Source organism: Rattus rattus, chromosome 6, assembly GCF_011064425.1.
Source record: "Rattus rattus isolate New Zealand chromosome 6, Rrattus_CSIRO_v1, whole genome shotgun sequence".
Lineage (NCBI taxonomy): Eukaryota > Metazoa > Chordata > Mammalia > Rodentia > Muridae > Rattus > Rattus rattus.
Genome location: NC_046159.1, coordinates 83168829 through 83193455, shown reverse-complemented (window position 1 = coordinate 83193455; position 24627 = coordinate 83168829). Strand labels below are relative to the sequence as shown.

General features: G+C 39.7%; 1 non-coding gene and 1 pseudogene across 1 annotated transcript; one reads left to right on the top strand and one right to left on the bottom strand.

Annotated features, from left to right (window-relative positions):
* The first annotated feature begins 8230 nt into the window (after positions 1 to 8230).
* LOC116904808 lies at positions 8231 to 8337 on the top strand. Its single transcript, XR_004388459.1, has one exon. It is a non-coding gene; the product is annotated as a U6 spliceosomal RNA (small nuclear RNA).
* A 9215-nt stretch (positions 8338 to 17552) lies between these two features.
* Positions 17553 to 19068, bottom strand: LOC116902798 (annotated as a pseudogene).
* Positions 19069 to 24627: the final 5559 nt, after the last annotated feature.

Below are 24627 nucleotides of genomic sequence, written 5' to 3'. Positions count from 1 at the left end.
GCGGTGGGCAGAGGCAAACCTGTGATGAGCAGCCGTGTGTGTTAGGTGTGGGTAGTAGTAATGATCTGGTAGGTCTGGCTGGATTTTTAGAGGTTTAATGGAAAGTTTGAGAGTCTCTTAAAGACTATAGGACCATTCATGTGATCTGTGGTTATGGTCATCTGCGGCTGAAGAATCACCTTTGATTAAGAGACACGAGCCACCAAAGTGAAACCTTTGCTTTAGAGGCAATAGGCACAGGTCAATTGGTGCTGAAGAATCAGCTGTGATTGTTAAGGGAGCAACACCATTGAGATGAATTTTCTGGGAGGTATTTCCTTAGAGTCAGCACACAGAGACTATGGTCCAGAGGGGACCATGGACTGCACTTTGTATTGGCAGCTGAAGACCATGATATATAAAGTTTCCCACTTGGCAGTAGTTTCAGTGGCATAAAAGCCAAAGAAAATCCAGGATGACTGCCAAGTACATCATCACTTGTGGGACAGAGCTAACTTGAGTCTATGAGACAAGCTTTGGGTACTGTGGAGGGCAGTGCCAGGGAAATGGAGTTGACCAAGTCTTTTAGAGCCATAAGACTGTGAGTTAGTCCCCAATATTAAAACTAGGTTTTTGTTGTTGTTGTTGCGGGTTTTTTTTTTGTTTTGTTTTGGTTTGTTTGTGATCAGATGATTTCTGAAAATGACCACTTCTGAATTAGTAGGCGAATGGGTCCCAGAATGAAGCAGATAACTCTTGGCTACTGGGCTAACTGGGCATCTAGTCATCTTCTTTCGGCATCTAGCTCTGTCTCCAATTCTGTGACTGATTAGTAGATCATCTGAGGCTGGAGCAGAGAAGCACCCCTTCCCCAATAGGCTTGGATTTCTCTCAGAGAGTGTATGATTTAAGATTAACTAAAGGAGGGCATTGGGAGTGACAGGGAACTGAACCATCGGTGAGATGTGAAATGCCACTACTCAGTCCAGCTTCTTAGCACTGTTTTCTACTGACAGACTAAAAATGCTCATCTAGTGGACTAGGAGATGAGGGTAAGAAAAGGGCAACCCTGACTTGAAATTTTTCTGTCTTCACTCCTTCATCTTGTTGCAGATGAAACTAACTCATTCTAAGATTATATCCAAGTCACCATGCAGCTGCCTTCAAAGTCAGGGAATTTCTGACTTTCTTTTTTTCAGAGTCAAGGCCTCAATATCTCCTGGAATACTTCCTTGAAGGAATTTGTACTTACCTATAGTCACAGAGCCTTCTTGTTAGCAGAGCCGAAAGAAAAGAAAACACATTTATGCCTCCTTTTGCAGGCACGTATGTGCTGATTTAGGATATAGGCTACCACACGGTTAGTCACCTCACATCTAGACATAACCTCAGGTTGTACATTAGAAAGACAGAGATATCTGTTGACTTACTCCTCCTTGATCACATGTGCTCACTGCCACTCAGCCATAAACTTATAAAGTTTGGACTCTAAAAGACAAGCATATAGGACCCAGAGGGGTTGAGGACACCACAAGAACAGGACTCACAGAATCAACTAAGCAACGCTCATGCTCAGAGACTGAAGCAGAAAGCATGGACCCTGTATGGGTCTGAGCTAGGTCCTCTGCATATATATACCTTATGGTTGTGTATTATGGTATCCTTGTGGGATTGCCAACAGTAGGACTGGGAGGTGTCTCTGAATCTTTTCCTTGATCATAGGACCCTTTTTCTCCAACTGGGTTGTCTCATCCAGCCTTGATATAAGGGTTGAGTTTAATCTTCCTATAACTTGTTAAGCAAGGTTCAGTTGATATCTCTGGGAGACTTGCTCTAATTCTGGCAGTGGAGAAGAGAAAAGGAGGAGGAGTGGGGGGAGAAAAAGTAAAGGAGTGGATCCTGGATGGAGAGAGAAGGTGGAGAGAAATGGAAGGAGGGAGGGAGGGGAAACTGTTGTTGGGATGTAATGTATGGGAGATTAAAAAAAAAGTATGAACAAAGAAGGAAGAAGGAAGGGGAGGATGGAAGGAAGGAAGGAAGGAAAGAAGGAAGAATAAAAGAAAAAGCTTTGTCATGAGTTGTCAAGTGGGTGCTGGAAATTGAATCCAGGACTCTGGGGGAGCAGCCAATGCTCTTAGGCACTGAGCAATCTCACACTTAAAACTGGTTAAAAGGATACATTTGACTTTATATGGTTATATCATTACATACATATTTGTGTGCTTTGTGTGTATGAAAAGCCAACTCTGCCAGCTTTCAACTCACCAACTGAGATGGTTTGTATATGCTTAGCCCAGGGAGTGGCACTACTAGGAGGTACAGCTTTGAAGTAGGCATGTCACAGTAGGCTTGGGCTTTAATATCCTCCTCCTAGCTGCCTGGAAGCCAATCTTTTCTTGTTTGCCTTCCAAATAAGATGTAGAACTCAGTTCCTCCTACACCATGCCTGCCTGGATACTGCCATGCTCCACCCTTGATGATAATGTTCTGAACCTCTGAACCTGTAAGCCAGCCCCAGTTAAATGTTGTCTTTTAAGAAATAAAGAAAGAAATTAAATAACTCTTAGAATTTAATGAAAATGAAGGTAAAACATACCCAAAATTATGGGACACAATGAAAGCTGTGCTAAGAGGAAAACTCATAGCTCTGACTGCTGGCAGAAAGAAACAGGAGAGGGCATACATCAGCAGTTTAACAGCACACCTAAAAGCTCTAGAACAAAAAGAAGCAAATACAACCAAGAGGAGTAGAAGGCAGGAAATAATCAAACTCTGGACTGAAATCAAGCAAGTAGAAACAAAAAGGATGATACAAAAAATCAACAAAACCTAGAGCGGGTTCTTTGAAAAAATCAACAAGATAGATAAACCCTTAGCCAGACTAACCAGAGGGCACAGAGAGTGTGTCCAAATTAACAAAATCAGAAATGAAATGGGAGACAGAACAACAGAATTTGAGGAAATTAAAAAACTCATCAGATCCTACTACAGAAGCCGATATTCAACAAAACTTGAAAATCTGGAGGAAATGAACAATTTTCTAGACAAATACCAAGTACCAAAATTAAATCAGGAACAGATAAACCATCTAAACAACCCCATAACTCCTAAAGAAATAGAAGCAGTCATTAAAAGTCTCCCAACCAAAAAGAGCCCAGGACTAGTTGGGTTTAGTGCAGAATTCCATCAGACCTCCATAGAAGACCTCATACCAACACTGTCCAAACTATTCCACAAAATAGAAACAGATGGAGCACTAACAAATTCCTTCTACATAGCCACAATTACTCTTATACCTAAACCACACAAAGATCCAACAAAGAAAGAGAAGTTCAGACAAATTTCCCTTATGAATATCAACACAAAAATACTCAATAAAATTCTTGCAAACTGAATCCAGGAACACAGCAAAACAATCATCCATCATGATCAAGTAGGCTTCATCCCAAGGATGTAGGGATGGTTCAATATATGGAAATCCATCAACATAATCCACTATATAAACAAAGTCAAAGATAAAAACCACATGATCATTTCATTAGATGCTGAGAAAGCATGTGACAAAATTCAACACCCCCTCATGATAAAAGTCCTGGAAAGAACAGGAATTCAAGACCCATACCTAAAGATAGCAAAAGCCATATACAGCAAACCAGTAGCTAACAATAAACTAAATGGAGAGAAACTTGAAGCAATCCCTCTAAAATCAGGGACTACACAAGGCTGCCCACTCCCCCCTACTTAGTTCTTGAAGTTCTAGCCAGAGCAATCAGTCAACAAAAGGAGGTCAAAGGGATACAAATTGGAAAGGAAGAAGTCAAAATATCACTATTTGCAGATGATATGATAGTATACTTAAGTGACCCCAAAAGTTCCACCAGGGAACTACTAAGCCTGATAAACAACTTCATCAAAGTGGCTGGGTATGAAATTAATTCAAACAAATCAGTAAACTTTCCCTACTCGAAGGATAAGCAGGCTGAAAAAGAAATTAGGGAAATGACACCCTTCATAATAGTCCAAAATAATATAAAATATCTAGGTATGACTTTAACCAAGCAAGTGAAAGATCTGTATGATAAGAACTTCAAGCCTCTGAAGAAAGAAATTGAAGATCTCAGAAGATGGAAAGACCTCCCATGCTCATGGATTGGCAGGATTAATATAGTAAAAATGGCCATTTTAACAAAAGCAATCTGCAGATTCAATGCAATCTCCATCAAAATTCCAATTTAATTCTTCATAGAGTTAGGAAGAAAAATTTGCAAATTCATTTGGAATAACAAAAAACCCAGGATAGCTAAAACTATCCTCAACAATAAAAGAACTTCTGGTGGAATCACCATCCTTGACCTCATGCAGTATTACAGAGCAATAGTAATAAAAATTGTATGGTATTGGTACAGAGACAGACAGATAGATCAGTGGAACCGAATTGAAGACCCAGAAATGAACCCACATACCTATGGTCACTTGATCTTTGACAAAGGAGCCAAAACCGTCCAATGGAAAAAGATAGAATTTTCAACAAACAGCGCTGGTTCAACTGGAGGTCAGCATGTAGAAGAGTACAAATCGATCCATTCTTGTTGCCCTAAACAAAGCTTAAGTCCAAGTGGATCAGGGATCTCCACATCAAACAAGATACACTAAAATGAATAGAAGAAAAAGTGGGGAAAAGTCTTGAATACATGGGCACAGGGGAAATTTTCCTGAACAAAACACCAATGGCTTATGCTCTAAAATCAAGAATCAACAAATGGGACCTCATAAAACTACAAAGTTTCTCTAAGGCAAAGGACACTGTTGTTAGGACAAAACGGCAACCAACAGATTGGGAAAAGATCTTTACCAATCCTACAACTGATAGAGGGCTTATATCCAAAATATACAAAGAACTCAAGAAGTTAGACTCCAGAGAGCCAAATAACCCTATTAAAAATGGGGTCCAGAGTTAAACAAAAAATTCACAACTGAGGAATATCGAATGGCTGAGAAACACCTAAAGAAATGTTCAAAATCCTTAGTCATCAGAGAAATGCAAATCAAAACAACCCTGAGATTTCACCTCACACCAGTGAGAATGGCTAAGATCAAGAACTCAGATGAAAGCAGATGCTGGTGAGAATGTGGAGAAGGAGGAACACTCCTCCATTGTTGGTGGTATTTCAAACTAGTACAACCATTCTGGAAATAAGTCTGGAGGTTCCTCAGAAAAATTGGACATTGCACTACCTGAGGACCCAACTATACCTCTCTCGGGCATATACCCAAAAGATCCTCCAACATACAACCTAGACATGCTCCACTATATGGCAGCCTTATTTATAATAGCCAGAAGCTGGATAGAACCCAGATGCCCTTCAACATAGGAATGGATACAGAAAATGTGATACATCTACACAATGGAGTACTACTCAGCTATGAAAAGCAATGACTTCATGAAATTCAAAGGCAAATCGATGGACCTAGAAAATATCATCCTGAGTGTGGTAACCCAATCACAGAAAAACACACATGGTATATACTCAATGATAAGTGGATATTAGCGTAAAAGTTCGAATTATCCAAGATGCAGTTCACAGACCACATGAAGCTCAAGAAGAAGGATGACCAAAATGTGGATGCTTCACTCTTTCAGAGCCTGCCCCACATGTGGCCCATAAATATATCCAGCCACCAAAAGTAGATAGGATTGACGAAGCTAAAAAGTGCATTTTGACAGGAACCAGATACAGATGTCACCTGAGAGACACAGCCAGAACATGTCAAATAAAGAGGCAAATGCTCACAGCAAACCACTGAACTGAGAAAGGGATCCCCATTGGTGGAATTAGAGAAAGGATTGAAAGAGCTGAAGGGGCTTGCAACCCCATAAGAACAACAAGCCAACCGACCAGCATTCCTAGGGACTAAACCACTATCCAAAGACTATACATGAACTGACCCAGGGTTCCAACTGCATAAGTAGCAGAGGATGGCCTTGTTGTGGCACCAGTGGAAGGGGAAGCCCTTGGTCCTACCAAGGTTGGATCCCCAGTGCAGGGGAATGTCAGGGGTAGTTATAAGGGGGGGGTTGTGGGGGGACACCCTTATGGTGGAGGGGGAGGGGATAGGGGGCTTATGGACAGGAAACCAGGAAAGGGATTAACATTTGAAATATAAATAAAGAAATATATCCAATAATAAAAAAACAAAGAGATAGGTGAATTGTAAATATATATGTGCACTGAATATTGATGTACTTGGTTTTATAAAACAAGCACCAGTGAACTGAAAGATAAAATATCAAGACAAACAAATCAATAAATAAACCAGTATACTATTACAAATCGAACAGCCTTAAACATCTACAGCTGCAGTTCTCAACCTGTGGGTTTTTAGGGGTTGAATGACTCTTATCCAGGAGTCTAGTGCTGTATCTCAAATTCTAAAAAAAGTAACAAGCCCAACCCCAAATTAGTAGAAAAAATAATAAAATATCAAAGATAAAATTAGTGAAATGGAGCCTAAAATATCAATGGACCAATGAAAGATTTAGTTCTTCGAAAAGATAAACAAGATTGAAAAACTCTTAGTCAAATTAACCAAATGAAAGGAACTCTGGCAGGTGGCACAGAACTAAAATCCCATTTCTGTATAGGCTGGAAAGACTGTCATGAATTTGGGACTGACCTGGGCTACATAGTATCCCAGTAAATCCTCACATAGATGCACTGAAAAGTGGATTCCGCATTCTGGAATGGAGAGAGCCTTAGGGCCATGCCGTCTGACAACCTGGTATACACATACAGGGGCTGGCATGCAACTATCCCAAGGATTTGGTTTAACTTCATTTTCACTGTTCAGAGTCTACTTGGATTGCTATCTGTTCATCCATCTATTTATCTATCCAGACGTAGCCTTGTACTTTGCCTTCAGTCATTTGATCATATGCCTCACCTTTATGACTTCTAGAGTCCTGCACCTTACCATTCCAGTTTGACTCAACCCTAAAGCCAACCACAACCTTGTGACCCTGCAGCCAAGCTCTGTTTTGAAACAGCTCTCCAAGTGGATTACTTAACATCTTATCTAACCACCACAGTGAGTTTCTGTATCAGTTTTCTGTCTCTGCCTTCAATACAACCTGTTTAAGTGTGATGCAATCCATTCAACCTCTGTAACCATTCTGCATCTCCATGCACACATATTAATATGTCCAATTGCTGTGTGATGTTTAGTGTGTGATCTGAAGGTTAAAATTAATAATTAAGATTGGAACTAAAAGAGCCTGTGGTTGCCAGTGACTATTTTTTTTTCAAGGAAAACTGTAACTACTTTGACAAATTGCAGCCAGTAGAGCCAATGTGGATGTGAATTTATTTTTAGTCAATCAATTTTGTCATGGCGGATTAATATAAACATGTCCATCTATGATTTTAACATAGCAAACTCATAAAAAGACAAATGAATTATTGTTTTACATGTTCCAATCCAAACACAGAGATATCGAAAGAAAGAGAGAGAGAGAGAGAGAGAGAGAGAAAGAAAGAAAGAAAGAAAGAAAGAAAGAAAGAAAGAAAGAAAGAAAGAAAGAAAGAAAGAGAGAGAGAGAAATAAAGAAAGAAATTCCTGTAGAGGGACCAGTTCTCTTCCTGCAACATACACCAGAAAGCCACTGTCTTCCAAAGCAATGTGTCTCTCTATAAAAGTACTCAGACAAGATCTAGGGTTGTTACCGAGAACTTATCTTTGGAAGTCGGAAGTTCCCAGGGCCTCAGGAAGTGTGGCACTTACCCTGTGAACTCCTGTGGAAATCTGTGAAATTTTAACTTGGCAGCTTCCTGCTTCAGACTCTCCTCGGTGGCAACTACACTCTATTTTTTTCTGTTTGTTTTCAGCAAATTTCTATAATTTACTTCCTGGGAAAAATATTTATTCTTCTCTTGAACTTGTTTTATCTTTTAGACAATAGTAACTAGTGTGCCCAGTGTATTATTATGTGCTAATAAAGGAGTAATGAGCATATCCATTCGTGTCCACAAAATTCTAACAAAAAAGCTACATGAAGCCGATGCCTCTTAGCAAGTCAAGACTAAGGTCTTTCTGTTAATATGTGTACTTCAGTTAGGAGACCAAAATAAAACTCAATATGCATCTTCATAGTTTTATACCCCAGAATGTGTGTGTGTGTGTGTGTGTGTGTGTGTGTGTGTGTGTGTGTGTGTGTGTTGGGGGGGTGGAACAGTGCTTAAGAATAAAAATGATTGTGCTCCCTTCGGCAGCACATATACTAAAATTGGAATGATACAGAGAAGATTAGTATGGCCTCTGGGCAAGGATGACACGCAAATTCGTGAAGCGTTCCATTTTTTTACAGATTCGGAAAAGATCTTTACCAATCCTACAACTGATAAAGGGCTTATATCTAAAATATAAAAAGAAATCACAAAGTTAAACTGCAGGGAGACAAATAATCCTATTAAAAAATGGGATTCAGATCTAAACAAAGAATTCACAGCTGAGGAATATTGAATGGCCGAGAAACACCTAAAGAAATGTTCAACATCGTTAGTCATAAGGGAAATGCAAATCAAAACAACCCTGAGATTTCACCTCACACCAGTGAGAATGGCTAAGATCAAAAACTCAGGTGACAGCAGATGCTGGCGAGGATGTGGAGAAAGAGGACACTCCTCCATTGTTGGTGGGATTGCAGACTGGTACAACCATTCTAGAAATCAGTCTGGAGGTTCCTCAGAAAATTGGACATTGAACTACCTGAGGATCCAGCTATACCTCTCTTGGGCATATACCCAAAAGATGCCCCAACATATAAAAAAGACACATGCTCCACTATGTTCATATCAGCCTTATTTATAATAGCCAGAAGCTGGAAAGAACCCAGATGCCCTTCAACAGAGGAATGGATACAGAAAATGTGGTACATCTACACAATGGAATACTACTCAGCTATCAAAAACAATGACTTTATGAAATTCATAGGCAAATGGAGGAATTGGAAAATATCATCCTGAGTGAGGTAACCCAATCACAAAAAAACACACATGGTATGCACTCATTGATAAGTGGATATTAGCCCAAATGCTCGAATTACCCCCAGATCCACAGAACACATGAAACTCAAGATGGGTGACAAAAAAGCGAATGCCTCACTCCTTCTTTAAAAGGGGAACAAGAATACCCTTGGGAGTAAATAGGGAGGCAAAGTTTAGAACAGAGGCAGAAGGAACACCCATTCAGAGCCTGCCCCACACGTGGCCCATACATATACAGCCACCCAATTAGACAAGATGGATGAAGCAAAGAAGTGCAGGCTGTCAGGAACCGAATGTAGATCTCTCCTGAGAGACACAGCCAGAATACAGCAAATACATAGGCGAACGCCAGCAGCAAACCACTGAACTGGGAATGGGACCCCTGTTGAAGGAATCAGAGAAATGACTGAAAGAGCTTGAAGGGGCTTGAGACCCCATATGAGCAACAATGCCAATCAAGCAGAGCTTCCAGGGACTAAGCACTACCCGAAGACTGTACATGGACTGACCCTGGGCTCCAACTGCATAGGTAGCAATGAATATCCTAGTAAGAGCACCAGTGGAAGGGGAAGCCCTTTGTCCTGCCAAGGCTGGACCCCCCCAGTGAATGGGATTGTTGGGGGAGGGTGGTAATGGGGGGAGATGGGGAGGAGAACACCCATATTGAAGGGGAGGGGGAGAGGTTAGGGGGATGTTGGCATGAAAACCGGGAAAGGGAATAACATTTGAAAAGTAAATAAGAAATACCCAATTTAATAAAGATGGGGGAAAAAAGAATAGAAATGATTATAAACTACAGATTCATTTTTTATTTTTATATTATCTCATAGTAAGAAATTTCCTTATATATAATAAACATGTAAAAAACAAATCTGTGAAATATGAGTGAGAACATTTAACTGAAAAAGTAGAGGCAAGTTGATGGGTTTGTGACATAGTTAACATAGAGTACTTACCAGGAATTTATGAGGCCCTCTATTTATCATAGACACACAAAAGCAAACTAAAGACAGGCTGTATTGCGTGTGTGTTCAAGACAGATAGTGACTCAGCAAGCTATTTCATAGGACTGAACTGAGTGACCAACAGGGAATTTTCAAATAGTTCCATGACTTTTAAAACATTTTCTTAAAAACATTAAAATGCCATTACTGTATGTTGTCTTCAGCAATATGGTCTTATCATCACGTTTTAGATGCTAACCAAGAGCAATGACAAGAATTTATAGTATCTGAGGGTTTAATGGAACCTTACTGGTCAACAACTCCAAAAGGGGTAACTCATTCTTGGCACTGGGCTTTTGTCTGTTAGCTTGTTGTGTCTATTAGGGACACTGCTGCTCAGGAGTATTTACCACTTTGAAAACAGCATGAACCTGGAAGAATGAACCCTAAAAATGAAGCAGACTAAAGTCTCATGCAATTAACCACCTTTATTCGAGGCATCAGACAATTTATACTATCAGGGTTAAGAGGAATCACAGGAGTAAAGTGTGCAATCATATGGACAAGCTGCATCTGACAAAAACATGTTTTTCCATAGATACATATAAACAAACAACAATAGCCACTTGTAATGAATAATCTGAAGTAAACTTACTCCTACCCACTACACTTGGGAGGAGCATGGTTCCAATGAGGAACATATTTTAAGAACAATTCCATGTTTTAAAGAAACTGAGGTCACAAGACTCTTGGTTTTTTTTTTTGAGTTTTCTCACAAGCACTCAGAATTCTTCCAATACAGGCTCTCTCTCTCTCTCTCTCTCTCTCTCTCTCTCTCTCTCTCTCTCTTTCTCTTTCTCTCTGTGTGTGTTTGTGTGTGTGTGTGTGTGTGTGTGTGTGCCCCAGAAACCCTTAGGCACTCACCACAAACTCCCATTCTTACTGGCTGGTGTTGGAAGGTCCCGTGCATAGTGCTGTAGGAAAAAAGTATTCATCCATTTTACCCAGCTATGAACCCCAAGAGCTGCAATAATGACTAGCCTGGCAAGACATTGCCAGTCGTGCAATAGTGGACAAAACATGGGAGTAACCAACTACTTTCTAATTGTATTTGAGGCCTGCTCCACAAAATGAAATCCATACCTGACACTATTATCAAGGTCCAGAACCTGTAGCTAGACAGATCTTAGATCTTTGGGGAAAATACACTACTGTTAATCTGCTAAATGGACATAGTATTAAACTTAATTTAAATGAAAGTCTTTTACCCATAGATTAATGCATTTCTCAATCCTTATCAGAGAATCTTTTTTTCTCCCAATAGATGATGATTATCACAAAAACCCACAACTAGCCAAGGTGCAAAGAATAAGAGACCGCAGAATATTTAGCCACACATTGAACATTTAGGTTACTCCTCCCCCTCCCCAGGCTTATGGATTCTTCTGGAAGATAGGGAAGAAAGAGTATAAGAGCCAGAGTTGACCACAAGAAAACAGTGATTTCTGGACATAGGAGGGTAGTTGTACATATGAATTCACAGTGATTTTTGACAAAATGAGTAAGAACTATGCAAGCTCAAGCCAGACAAAATCCCAGCATCAGAAGAGGTCGTCTCCAAATCCCACCCCTAGCTGAGGAGCTGTTAGCAGCTGATAGCTGCCTGTATAGAATGAGTCAGTTTTATTGTATGGTCGGTCACTTGTGGATCAATCAACCATACTTCAGTGCAAGGTCATACATCTAAAGGTATATGGGTAGCACACATTGAATTTGATTTTTTTTCTTTAGAGGATACAAATTTAGGTGGGTAGGGAAGGTGGGTAGGAAGTGAATCAAGGAAGAGGTGAATATCAAAACTCACCTCATAATATACCCAAAAGCTAATAAAGTATCATGAATAGTAGGCAAATTTATAAAGAATTTAAAATATTAGAAGATTAAAAATTAAGGGATGGGCAGTGAGAAAATATTTGGTGAAAGCAGGACCTCCCAGCCTAAGAACAATTTCCCCATTCCTTACAATCTAGACTATATATGTTTTCTATGCTTTGGTGAATTCTGTGCCCCTTCCTGAATACGGATTATAAAAACTCCCAACATGTTTTTTCCTGCACACTCATTATAGTGGAATAGGTCTAATCATGGTCATCCTTAAATGAAATTCTTTGCTGGTGGCATTTTTTCAAGAGATGTTTATTCTCTTTATCACAAGCATTTTACTTATTTATGTTGATAAGCTGAGCTTTTTCCTTGGATCTTTCAAATGGTGATAGTGTCCATATTCCCATAATCAGCTATTCTATCAATTCACAATATTTGTTTTAATTCTACTTCCAGAATCATCATCTTTTTTATGTTTTTGCTGTGCTTTCATCTTTGGTAACCAATTTTTTTATTCAATAATTAATTTTTGTTAAATGTCATGTGTTAATTACAGGTACTCAAGGAAGTAACTTTTCACTTTCTGTGAGAATGTTAGATATCCAGTGACAGTCAACAGCACAGAGATAGTAATATTACCACTGGTCCAAGTGAGTAATGATTTGTAAATTATAGAACCAGTAGAGTGTGGAGTTTGCCCTTTGTGTTTTTATTAAGCTAATAATCTATGATAAACTCCAAACTGTTGGTGAGGGCAGAGGGACTGAAATGCTTAGCAACTGAGGATGATCCACATATGGTATGTACTTAATGGTTTATACACTAAAGATCTAGGAATGGAGTTTGTACTTTGTGCTATTATTCAAAACAAATATATTCTGAGAATTTAGAATTGAGTTCTGTTGTTGTTTGGTTCAATTGTGTTGTGCTTTATATAACTGTTGATACAAAAACAGCCAAAACAGAATAAAATATAGTTCATTCTAGATGAGTATGAATGATCGTGGCCTGGGAACACAGATTCAGGTTACTATGTTCATAGTACTATTCAAGTATTACATTACAGTGTGATTGAAATAATACACTCAAGAAACTTCTAGATCACCATGCTTATTAAGCAAATTAACAGTAAACTGAGCTCACTGACCAAGCAGGCTAGCAGCTCAGAAAGGCAAGGTACCATAGGGTTTTTAAAGTCAAAAGTCTGAGATCACATCATGTGGGCTTAGGCTGAGGGGTGGTGTTCACGAAGGACCCTTTCCCAGTAGAGAGGGAGGAGACCTTTGATCTATAAAACACTTTACAAGAATCCTTTTGCAGAAGCTAGGAGACCATTTGTTTATATGTAGGATGAGGCTGGGGCTGGGGAATAGGGCTGAGGGTAACGTGACATTTCCTAAGCCACTTTATCTTAACAGTTTCATTAAGTTTTTATAGTAATAGAACACAGAAGGTCATGAATAAAAATACCTTTAAAATACAGGAGTTCAATTCTCAGCAACTACATGATGGCTCACAACCATCTATAGTGGGACCCTATACTCTCTTCTGGTATGTCTGAAGACAGCTACACTGTACTCATATGAAATAAAGATATTTCAAAAATGCAATGACTTTTTAAAAAAAAATACACGAGTGGAAATGAGGCAAAATTAGAAGATAGGAAGTTACAGGGACATAAGAGGAATATTTCCAGAGAGAAGGTCTGGTTTCCCTGTATTACTCCAATTTACTGGCTAAAATTGGCTACAGAAGCAATGCGTGCTTTCCAAGACATACCTTTTTTATGTTGTGTAAGATATACTCTTTGAACAATGTTAAAAGGGTGTGTGTTGGAGGGTGAAGGTTGTTTTTAATAACCTTTAGAGGTGTAACTTGGGAGTGACCAGCATCCTAGATTATAAAGCCACTTAATAATGTCTCTTCCTGGAGTAGTTTATGACCACCTTGTTGAGATCTCTTTCCTCATTCTTGAAGGGTTGATGACCTAAAAGGTTCAGATGGACTGAAGCTCTGGACAGGAAACTTGACGTCACTGATAATACCTGTGGGTTGATAAGTTCTGGAACACTTCTGACTGGAGGATCAACAAAACCTCTTTGCTACTTCTAGACTGCTGGGTAACTGACTTGCAGGTGGAATCCTCTGTCTCATCCCTTTTCAGTCTAATAAATACCCACTCCCTATTTCCCCACTTGATCCATTCTGCTCGGACTCAACTTCCTTATAGAGACTGCAGCCCCCGCTCCAGCTGTGAGGCTACCGACATGGAGACTGAGCAGTACATCTGCTACATTTGTGCTGGGGGCCTCGGTCCAGCTCACGTATGCTCTTTGGTTGGTGGTTCAATCTCTGTTACCTCCCAAGCGTCCAGCGTAGATGAGCAAGCTGGTCTTCCTGTGGAGTTTCTATCTCCTTTGGCCTTTGGGGCCTTCGATCTTTCCCTAGCTTTTCCATAAGAGTGCCCAACCTCTGTCCAATATTCGTCTGTAGATCTCTGTATCTGTTTCAGTCAACTGCTGGGTGGAGCCTCTCAGAAGACAACCATGCCACCTGTCGCTAGTCCATCATGTCCTCGCATTTCTTTTAGACAGGACAAATTTTGGGTTGAAAACTTTGTTTGTGGGTTGATGTTCTTATTCCTCAACTGGGGGTTCCTGCCTCACTCACTACAGGAGGCGGGCTCTTCAGGTTCCATATCCGCACTATTATGTGTCTCAGCTAAAGTTACCCAAATTGACTCCTGGAATCCACTTCCATCCCAGGTCTCTGGAACTTCCTAGAGATTCACCACCATCAACTGCAGATTTCGATTCATTCTCCTGGCCCTCCGGTCCTTTCTCCAGCCTCTCCCCACACACGATCCTGAAACACACTCTTTCCCCTTTCCATCCCTTCTTCCACCCAATTCCATCCCTCCCAGTGCTCCCTATGAGAATGTTATTATCCCTTCTAAGTGAGATTTAAGCATACTCCCTTGGGCCTTCCTTCTTGTTTAGCGTCTTTGGGTTTGTGGACTCTATTGGGGTATCTCACTTTTTATTCTATTAGATTTAGTGTATCTGGTTGCATAATGGAGTCCTTGGTCCATTTGGAATTGAGCTTTGAGCAGGGTGATAAATATGAATGTATTTGCATTCTTGTACATGCAATCAGCCAGTTGACCAGCACCATTTGTTGAAGATGCTTTCTTTTATCCATTGTATGGTTTTGGCTTCTTTGTCAAAAATCAAGTCTTCATAGGTGTGTGGGTTTATTTCTGGGTGTTTGATTCAATTCCATTGATCAACTTGTCTGTTTCTATACAAATATCATGCAGTTTTTATCACTCTTGCTTTATAGTACAGCTTGAGATCATAGATGTGATTTTCCCAGACATTCTTTTATTGTTCAGTATTGTTTTGGCTAATTTGGGCTTTTTGTTTTTCCATGTGAAGTTGAGAATTGCTTTTTCAAAGTCTATAAAAAATTGGGTTGGAATTTTGATGGGACTTGTATGGACTTTTTGGTGAAACGGTCATTTTCACTATGTTAATCTTACTGATACATGACCATGTGAGATCTTTTTTTTTAAGATTTATTTATTATTATATGTATATGAGTGCACTATAGCTATTTTCAGACACATCAGAAGAGGGCATCGGATCCCATTAGAGATGGTTGTTAGCCACCATTTGGTTGCTGGGAATTGAACTCAGGACCTCTGGAAGAGCAGTCAGTGCTCTTAACCACTGAGCCATCTCTCCAACCCAACCATGGGAGATCTTTCTGTATTCTGATATCTTTTTCAATTTCTTTCTTCACAGACTTGAAGTTCTTGCCATACAGGGGTTTTGCTTGCTTGGTTAGAGTTATACCAAGATATTTTATATTAGTTGTAACTATTGTGAAGGGTGTTGTTTCTTTAATTTCTTTCTCAGTCTGTTTATCATTCATATAAAGGAGGGCAACTGAGTTCTTTGAATTAATTTTATATCCAGCAATTTTGTTGAAAGTGTTTATCAGCTGTAGGAGTTCTCCAGTAGAAATTTGGGTATTTCACTTATGTATACTATTACATTATACACGAATAGTGATACTTTGACTGCTTCCTTTCCAGATCATATCCTCTTGATTTCCTTTTGTTGACTTATTGCTTGTTAGAACTTCAAGGACTATACTGAATAGATTGGAAGAGAGTGGACAGCCTTTTCTTGTCCCTGATATAGTAGGATTGCTTTAAGTTTCTCTCTATTTAGCTTGAATTGGTTGTTGGTTTGTGGCGGTATATTGCTTTTATTATGCTTAGGTATGCATTTTATGTCCCTGATTTCACCGAGACTTAAACATGAAGAGGTGTTAGATGTTGCCATAGGCTTTCTCAGTATCTAAAGAGATGATCTTGTGGGTTTTTTCTCCCACTTTGTTTTTATAACTTGATTATGTTGAGAGATTTTCATATATTGAACTATTCCTGAATTCCTGGGATGAAGCCTACTTGATCTTGGTAAATGTTTTTGATATGTTCTTTTATTTGGTTTGCAACTATTTTATTGAGTATTCATACTCAATGTTCATAAGATGAATTGGTTTGAAATACTCTTTCTTGAGTTTTTGCATGGTCTAGGTTATCAGGGTGGCGGTGGCTTCATAGAATGAGTTTGGCAATGTTCCTTCTGTTTCTATTTTGTAGAATTATTTGAGGAATAGTGACATTAGCTGTTCTTTGAAAGTCTGGTAGATTTCTGATTTAAAGCTACCTAGCTCTGGGTTTATTTTGGTTGTGAGACATTTACTGGCTGTTGCTATTTCCTTAAGGGTTATAGGATAGTTTAGTTTACCTGGCATTGACTTAACTTTGGTAAATGGTTTCTGTCTAGAAAATCATCCATTTCTTTTAGACTTTCAAATTTTCTGGAGTACAGGCTTTGAAGTAAGTAATGGTTTTTTGAATTTCCTCAGTTTCTGTTTTAATGTCTCCCTTTTCATTTGTTAATTTGTATATTTTCTCTGTGCCTTTTAGTTTGGCTAAAGGTTTGTATGTTTTGTTGATTTTTCTCAAAGAACTAGCTCTTGGTTATGTTGATTCTTTGTATTGTTCTCTTTGTTTCTAATTGATTTCAGCCCTTAGTTTGACATTATTTCTTGTCATCTACCTCTCCAGTGGATTCCTCTTCTTCTTTCTTCTTCTTCTTCTTCTTCTTCTTCTTCTTCTTCTTCTTCTTCTTCTTCTTCTTCTTCTTCTTCTTCTTCTTCTTCTTCTTCTTCTTCTTCTTCTTCTTCCCTCCTCCTCCTCCTTCTTCTTCTCCTTCTCCCCCTCTCCTCTCCTCCTCCTCCTCCTCCTCCTCCTCCTCCTCCTCCCCTCCTCCTCCTCCTCCTCCTCCTCCTCCTCCTCCTTCCTTTTAGAGCTTTTAGATGTGCTGCTAAGGTCCTAGCATGAGCTCTCTCCAATTTCCTTCCTTCCTTCCTTCCTTCCTTCCTTCCTTCCTTCCTTCCTTCCTCCCTTCTATCCTTTCTTTCTTTCTTTCTTTCTTTCTTTCTTTCTTTCCTTCTTTCTTTCTTTCTTTTTTATTTTGTAACACTTTATTAAGAAGGAACCTATGTTAGCACTGCTATGTAAACAAGAACAAAGATCAAGGGAATCACATCAGGGATCATGTAGACAGTAATATACATTTTCCTTTATATAATCAATGTATAATAGTTAAGGAAACTTTAATCCTTATTAAGCAAACATTTTTGCAAACATAGCCTTCTCTTTATCTTTCTGTGTCTTTAACATTTATTTGGCTTTAAGCAATTTTGCCTGGATAGATTTATCTCCTGGGGCATCTCCTGTGCCTTCTTAAGATCAGCCAATGCTTGTTCATATTTTAATCCTTGCCATCCTTGCGCTTTTCAGTATAGTGCTTTAGTATTTGAAGGGTCCATTTCAAGAGCCTTCAAGCAACTGTCGATTGCCCCCTGCCAATTTGACATCTTTAATTTACAAGCACCAAATGCAGCACACAACTTAAGGCTATGAGTTGCAGTCTGGATAGATCTGCTTTCTCAATAACAGCCTTTGAACTATCCACGTACCTTAAACCCTTCGCAAATTTTTTAATAGTCATCTCCAGTTCTGAGACATGAAAAAGTATTTCCAGTGTTTTTTAAATCTTCAGATAATAATAAAATTTTATCTACATCTTTTAAATCTATATCTCCATCCTTGGGGAAATCTGGATGACTATTACCAGAGCCCTCTTTGGGGACTATTCCCCAGTCATCCCCTTCCTTCATTTCTCCACATTCTGCAATAACACACAGTTTGGCAGGTTTTTCACCATTCACCTCTACATTTTCAAGCATCCTTGCCATACCTAGTCCTTTTATTACTTGACCAAATACCACATGTTTGCCATTCAAATAAGGAGATGGAACTGTTGTGATAAAGAACTGAGAACCATTTATATTGGGGCCTGCATTTGCGATGCTCTGCAAACCCTCCTGATAATGCTTATAATGAAAATTTTCATCTTCAAATTTTTCACCATAAATACTTTCTCCACCTGTCCCGTTCTGATTTGAGAAGTCTCCACTCTGAATCATAAATTTCTTAATAATTTGGTGGAAAGGACATCCTTTAAAATGGACAGGTTTCACTGAATTGAGAATAGGACCCCGTTGAAGGAATCAGAGAAAGAACTGGAAGAGCTTGAAGGGACCGAGACCCCATATGTACAACAATGCCAAGCAACCAGAGCTTCCAGGGACTAAGCCACTACCTAAAGTCTATATTGGACTGACCCTGGACTCTGACCTCATTAGCAATGAATATCCTAGTAAGAGCACCAGTGGAAGGGGAAGCCCTGGGTCCTGCTAAGACTGAACCCCCAGTGAACTAGATTGTTGGGGGAGGGCGGGCAAGGGGGGAGGATGGGGAGGGAACACCCATAAGGAAGGGAGGGGAGGGGATGTTTGCCCGAAACCGAAAGGAATAACACTGAAATGTACATAAGAAATACTCAAGTTAATAAAAAAAAAAAAAAAAAAAAAAAGATGGACAGGTTTCCTAGTTGTTGATCCAGTGCCTTTTATCCTGTAAACAGTGCATGAAATTTTTCTACAGTTTTGGGAACAATATCAGCAAACAATTCTAAAACAATTCGTCCAACCAGATCCCCACCAATGTCCACGTCCAAGAAGACTCAAGGGTTCTTGGAATTGGAGGGCTTGGCTGCTGGGGATGGATGGGACATCTTCACTGCAGAAGCTGGAAAGTGGGACACAAGTGCCCCATGTGCGAGAGGGGCTCAAACTCTACTGCACCTCTACATTATAAGCTGGTGACACCTCCGATTTCTTTCTGAAGGCATTTAGTGCTATGAACTTTCCTCTTAGCACTGCTTTCCATTTCCATCTACCCCTGTGTTTAAGACCTCTGACAAACATGCTCTTAAACAAACACCAACTCAGTTTAATGGTAGCTCATACTAAAATCCTTTTTTATTGTAAAACAGAAATCTAGCTTTACCTTAGTGGAATTCTTTCATCAGGGATGGGGAATTGAGGTGGGGGGCAAATTGCTTTTCAGATTGCTGTGTTCCACAGTGTGTACAGGTATTTTTTGTTTTTGTTTTTGTTTTTGCTATGATCTGATTCAACAATAGTGTATTGATTAATTGTAGCCTTGAATAAAGCGGAAGCAAACACTGAGCCTTACCATACACTTTAAATACTGTTGGTGGTTGTGCCCACTTTGGCTGAATAAATGGCAGCAAGAACAAAAGCCCCAGCCTCTTGGTCCTTCTAGATAACAGTTAAGCATTTCCTGAGAAGGGTAAAGTCTCTGCCTGGGTCTGGGTCCTTGGTCCAGGAAATCTTTAGCTACTTCTCAATTGTCCTGGAAGGTTACCTTCAACACTGGGATAAACCAAGAGCCGTACATAGCAAGATACTGTATGTTAGGGATTGTCTTGGACAGCCTTGACCAAATCCAGAAGAAGGCTTGATACGTTTTTTGTTTGTTTGTTTGTTTGTTTGTTTGGTCAAGTGGTCCTTGGCTCTTTGAAGGAGCATTGTTAGCATAATGAGAAGAGTTTATTTAAACTATATATGTATATTAATACACAGAATTATGCATGTTGTAGAATTTTTATAGGCAAATAACTGGTAGTATGATAGCTTATGACTTTTGCCAAGTCCTTGTTATTTTATCCCTCTGTCTCCTTTTTCTGTATTTACCTCCCTGACTTAAGAGCCTCTCTTTTCCCATTTCCATATTCAGGTCACTTATACTGTGCTATTCTCCTCTCCATTGCTTCCCTTCCTGCTCCTCTGCCATGGTCCCTTTGATTTTCCTACTTCTACAGTTAGTGAAGCATCCTCACATCTGAAGTCTTGGAATTATGAGCCTCCAATACGAGACAATATGTGATGCTTGACTTTCTAGATTTGGGTTACCTCATTCAATGTGACCTTTTCAGCCCATTTACCTGATAAATGCATGATTTCATTTTTCTTCACAGCTGAACAGCATTCCATGGTGAACATGTACAACATTTTTATTGTCCATTCGATGATTGAAGGGCATTTCTATTTCCTAGCTATTGTGAATAAAGCAGCAATGAACATGACTGAGCACTTTGGATAGGATGTCAAGTTAGTCCCTTAGGCATATGTTAAGAAGTGCTTGGGGCTGGAGAGACAGTGCTTGGGGCTGGAGAGACCCCAGTGGTTAAGAGTGCTCACTGCTCTAGCAGAGGACCCAGGTTCGATTCCCAACACCCACACTGTATCTCACAATTGCTGTAACTTTAGTTGCAGGGCATCTGACATTCTCTTCTGGTCTCCACTGGCCACATGCAGGAAGTAAATATCAACTCAGGGAAGAACACACACACACACACACACACACAATAAATACATCCTTTAAAAAGAAAGTGCTATCAGTGCGTCATCTGATAGCTTCATTTCTAGACTTTCGGTGATTCTCCACATTGACTTACAGATCTGCAATACCATCAACGCGAATGAGGGCTCCCTTTTCGCCTACACCCCTTCCAGCATTTGATGTCAGCTGTTTGGATTATCTTTTTCCATTGTGATAGGGGTAAGATGAAATCTCTAAGGTGTTTGGATTTTCATTTCCTAATTGCTAGGGATGATTGGAAAATTTTTGAGATATTTCTTAGCCTCCCCCCCCCCTTGCTTTTGAGAGCTCTCTGATAGGTGCCAGACCCATTTTCTTAATGAGCCACTTGGTTTTTTTATTTTTTTTTATTTGTTGTTTGTTTGTTTTATTTGTTTTTAAGCTCTCTATGCATTCTAGCTAATCCTCTGTGAGATAGAGAGCTGACCAAGATTCTGTCCCATTCCGCGGGTTTCCTCTTTATTGGGTTGATTGTTCCTTTATCTGTGCAGAGCTTTGTAGATTTATGAAGTCCCACTTGTCAGTTATTGGCCTTAGATCTTGGGCAGAGGGAGTCCTAGTCAGAAAGCCCATTTCCATGTCTGTATCTGCTAGGTTTCCTTTAATTTCAATGTTTCAGGTTTCACATTTAGGTCTTTGATTTATTTGGAGAATTTGTGCAGTGATAGATACAGATCTAACTTTATTTTTCTGCATATGGATATCCAGTTTCCCCAGCACAATTTGTTAAAGATTTTGTCTGTTTATAGGTTATTTTTAGCAACTTTGTCAGATATTAAACAACTGACATTACATGTATTCGTTTTGGGGTTTTGATCTTATTCCATTGGTCTACACATCTAGTTTTGTGTACCATATTGTTTTTATTCCTATGGTTGTATAATATATCTTAATATTGGGAATGAGAAACACAGGTGATGGGAGAAACTCAAATCTGTAAGCTGACTCTATCTTGAGCCTGCTTGTCCACCTTTTGAACCCTGATTAATAAAAATACCAGGAAGAAACTGCCCTGAACCCGAGCCAAAGGAAAAGTGCCTAAAATTACACAGGTTATAGATATCTTGCTCAAAGTGGCTGAAGTCATCACTGACCAATCCCTGTGCGCCCAGGATACCCCTTGCCAAATAAGGTAACTGCTAGGCTAGACGTCCTTCCCACAATTCCCTGCTTAAACTGATATAAATCCCTGCCTATTTGAGGCTCCTGGCTCTCAGCACTGATCTGCTCCATTGGAGGAGTCTGAGGGTCCAGGCTTAAGTTCTTTGCTTTTGCATACATATTTGAACTCCTAGTTGTTTTTGGGAACCGTGAAAACTGGGTGCAACAGAAATGGTAAACCTCTAGCATTGTTGTTCTTGTTCAGGATTGTTTTGGCTATCTGAGGTCTTTTGTAACTCTACAGTCAGCCTGTGTCTTTGGATCGGAGAATTGAAGACAATTGTCATGGTTGATGTCCTATTGCTGTGAAGAGACAAGATGGAACTCTCATAAAGGCAAACGTTTAGTTGGGGTGGACTTAGCGGTTCAGAGGTTTAGTCCATTATCATCATGGTGGGAACTGTGGCAGCAGGCAGACAAACATGAGGCTGGAGAAGGAGAGAGAGTTCTAAATCTGGATCAGCAGGCAGCAGGAAGAGAGAGACGGACATGTTGTGCCTCCTTTGCAAGCCCCCAAAGCCAACCAGGAAACGACTCTGGTACAATCACATTAGGGTCTCTTTATTACAGTTACATCAGGGTCAAATTCCACTGACCCACGGGACAGTTTGGTGAAGCAGCCCCAAACTCTCAGCGGGACAAGGTTTTATAAGAAATGGGAGCGAGTGAGGGGGTGTCCATTCTGGCAAGCATCTAACGAATGACTATTGTAAGCCAACCGGTGGGTGCTCTGAAGCAAGATCGTATGTAATCACAAATGGTCTGAAGTACATCTGGAACGATCAGACTCATCTTTGATTATCTGTTGCTAGGAAGTAGCTAGAGAATAACTCTGGCCAGGGACAAACTCTGGGGTTCTTCCTGATACTTGGGTGCTGTTTCGGTTCAGCGGCCAGTTCATTTTTGTTTTTTTTTTTTTTTTTGTTTTTTTTTTTTTTTTTTAAATGGAGCGTGGTCCCAAGCTGGAGTAGGCATTTAAAACCTCAGAGCTTACCCTTGTTGCAGGATATTTGATTATTGTACATAGAAAACCGAATTGTTAACAAAATATAAAGCTTAAACAGATGACAGATGAAGTTAAGCATGTCCTAAAGAGAAACAGTTGAGGTGTGCCTCTAAAAGCCTCCATATATAAGAATGCTAAAGAATGAAACGTTCTGGGTGATTCCCATCTGTAATGAGATCTGTTGCCCTCTTCTGGTGTGAATAATTCTAAAAAAAGAAAGATATCATGTGGATTTCAATTGCATTAAAAAAGAATGAAAAGTTCCTGCCCAAGGTAAGGTGCTTGGGAGAAGTCCTGTCTATGATCTAAGGCAAAGTCAGTTGGATAGCCTTGAGCTACCCCACTGTAAACTTGAAATGGTTCATCCTTACTTGGCTTGGAGTCCTGTGCGCCATGATGGTGACATGGTTTAGCCTGCCAAAGGTGTAGGCGAGGAGCTAGAGATTTCTTTGATAAGCAATTAGTTTGGCTTGGAAAAGCCTTCATGGAAGAGATAGGGGTTTTCTCTTTGGGCTTTCAGGAACAATAGAGAAGCAGCTGGCTAGACACAGGTCTAGGAAAGAGAGCTAAGGAGCCCTCTTGGGTTTGGAGGAGCTCAAGGACAATGTAGACTAGCTAGCTCAGTAGGACAATAGCTAGCAATTCAGTTGTAGCATCAGGCTTACAGAAGATATTTTATATATAGTTAAGAAAATAAAGTTACCTCACAAAGCTAGCATGTTTTTGCATCAGTTTTTGCCTCCCATGTCTTTATTGGTGTAAATATTAGTTAAAATTTAAAGGGACAAATATTATACACCCCCCAGTGGCATACTTCCCCCAACAAGGCCATACCTTCTAATGGTGCCACTCACTGGTGACCAACCATCCAAATCTATGAACCTATGGGGGTCATTCCTAATTCAAATATCACACCATTGGTACTTAAAAGTTATGACTGAAATGTGTATGTTAATTGTGGTCATGGTGTTGTTGATATTTGGTGGTGTTGGTGGATGGTATTTTGTGTCTTAACAATTATGTCTTTGTATTTCTTTCCACAGTGCCTCTGTTATGCTCAGTCCCTCTTCAGCCTCAAATACTACTTTCTGTGTTTCCTTCAGGTCTTGTTTGTTGGATAGACAACTTTAAGGTTGTGTGTATCATGAAAAGTTTTTCTTTCTTCTTTATTTAAGGCAGATGGTTTTGCTGGATATAGTCTAGGTCATCTGCGATTGTCTTCTAAGATTTGGAATGCATTGTTCTAGGCTCCTTTACCCTGCAAAGTTTCCATCAAACTGTTATTCTGATGGGTTTTCTCTTCACATGTGACTTGGGTTTTTTCTATTGCCACTTTCAATTCACTTTGTTTATTGTGTATGCTTAGTGTTTTAACTGTGGTATGTCACGGGAAGTTTCTTTTCTGGTCTTGTTTATTTGATGTTCTTTGTGCTTCTTGTTTCTGTATTGGTTTATCTTTCCTTCTACAACCCTTTTGAAGAGCTTGTCTCTACCTTTCACTTGGAACTCTTCTTTCTTATCTAGGCCTATAAATTGTGATAATTTCCCTACTGGTGAGCCAATTCAAGACAGATTAGTATGTATATAATCACTGGCCCCAAGAAAGAAGGTAAGGGAAGTCACCATGGGAATAGAGATGAGAGGGATGAGGGGGAGAGAGAGAGAGAGAGAGACAGAGAGAGAGAGAGAGAGAGAGAGAGAGACAGAGAGACAGAGAGA